Here is a 2067-nt window from a genome sequence, read left to right as displayed (position 1 = left end):
AAAAGTTTTCACCCCCGGCTCTTAATGCATGGTTTTTTGTTCTGGAGCATCAGTGAATGTTTGAACCTTCTGTAATAGTTGCATAAGAGTCCCTCAGCTGTCCTCAGTGTGAAAAGATGGATCTCAAAATCATACAGTCATTGTTGGAAAGGGTTAAAATACACCAAAAATGCTGGAAAACCAAATAATTTGTGGGAGCTGAAGGATTTTTCTGAAGAACAGCAGACAGTTTAACTGTTCTGGACAAACAATGGACTCATGAACAACTATCACTAAACAAAAAAACACAGCTGGATAATTTTTATAAATTCAACTTATTTTCTCTTGTGGACTATATGTAAACATATTTTTTATGTGAAATATCTTATTCAGGTCAGTACTAAATTAAAAAAAAATAGCATGCATTTTGTATGATCCCTCTTATTTTGGTAAAATAATGAACATTTTGCAGATTCTGTAAACTTTTGACTTCAACTGTATATGCAATAGCTTGGTTTTATTTGTTTGAATGAGAATCTCAAGAATAATCGAGATGATTTATTGACCTCTATAGAGATGGTTTGGTTTTTGATAGTTTTAACCTGATCTGATGGGACTAGTTTAACGCTTGTCAGGAGTCCTGGCCAATCCTTTGTGCTTTAGTTAAATCGATGTGTTTATTAACATTTCATTCCTTTATTATTTCACTTTGAACATTTTTTGACTTTCACTTTGTACGCAAAGCTGTTGTTATGCGTCCCAGATTAAGGTCAGAATCAGATCGGCATGTTTTTATCTGATAGTTTGCTTGCAGACGACTAATTTATTGCTTGTTGAGCTTGTTCGTAGTCTTCGATGTCAGTGTAAACACAGAACCGACGGATCTGTTACCCGTGATGTGAACCGCACAGAAGTGTTTTACCTTTGGTTTTTATGTTCTCTGGTTTTTTTTTCAGTTGCCTTAAGAGATTTGTATGGGAGAATAGAAGCCAATTAAAACAAATCCATTTTAAAGCTAGCAACAGAATGCTTGTGTGGCAAACTAATGCTTACATAATGCTTAATGTGCTAACTCGAGAAATATTTAGTCAAATGAGATGAGTGAATATTATTTTTTTTATGTATCAGACCTTTTTTGTTTCTTTCATCCTGAATGTGCCTTTTATACCAAAGAATAAAGGATGTTTCTTCAAGTCTGATGCCGTAGATCCAGTCTGATTTTAGGAGCCGTCTGCTGTGATATATTGCTGCAGTGAATGGGTGCCGTCAGAATGAGAGTCCAAACAGCTGATTAAAAACATCACAGTAATCTACAAGTAATCCACACCACTCCAGTCCATCAGTTAACATCTGGAGAAGACCAAAGCAGTTTGTTTGTAAGAAACAAAGACATTATTTAGACTTGCTTCCAGCTAGAATATGAGTCCATAATAACACTTCCTCCAGCGCAATCTCCTGTTGTCTCTCACATCAAAATCCACCCACATATTTGTTTAGGATAGTTTTGGTTTGTAAACGGTGCTTGATCTGTGCAGGTTTCTTTCCTGATTCATGAGATGACTTTTTCACTGTAGAAAGTTGATGGATAGATGGCGCGCATTTTTGCAAGAAGCAACGGTTTGACGTTGAAACACCTTAATGATGGATTTGTTTCTTCCAAACACGCAACTTTTGTGTTCTCGAGACTGGACTGGAGTGGTGTGAATTACTTGTGGATTATTGTGATGTTTTTATCAGCTGTTTGGACTCTCATTGTGACGGCACCCATTCACTGCAGAGCATCTGAGTGATGTAACGCTACATTACTCCAAACCTCAAACTCATCTACATCTTGGATGGCCTAAGAGTGAGTCAATTTTCAACAAACTTTCATTTTCAAACTATTACTTTAAAATGTACATTGTAAGAGAGAAACCTGAAAGCTCACATTCTCACTCTCTCTCTCTCTCTCTCTCTCTCTCTATTGGATTAAGGCCTTGGTGTATTTTCAGCCAAGAAGGTTTATGGGATCTCTGGTAAACATGGTCATAATCCTTCCAGAGAGCAAAACGATCATTTTCATGATTAGAGCGAAACAAAAAATCAATA

Source organism: Sinocyclocheilus anshuiensis, unplaced genomic scaffold (genome assembly GCF_001515605.1).
Source record: "Sinocyclocheilus anshuiensis isolate Anshui unplaced genomic scaffold, SAMN03320099.WGS_v1.1 scaffold968, whole genome shotgun sequence".
NCBI lineage: Eukaryota > Metazoa > Chordata > Actinopteri > Cypriniformes > Cyprinidae > Sinocyclocheilus > Sinocyclocheilus anshuiensis.
This window is presented reverse-complemented; position numbering follows the sequence as displayed.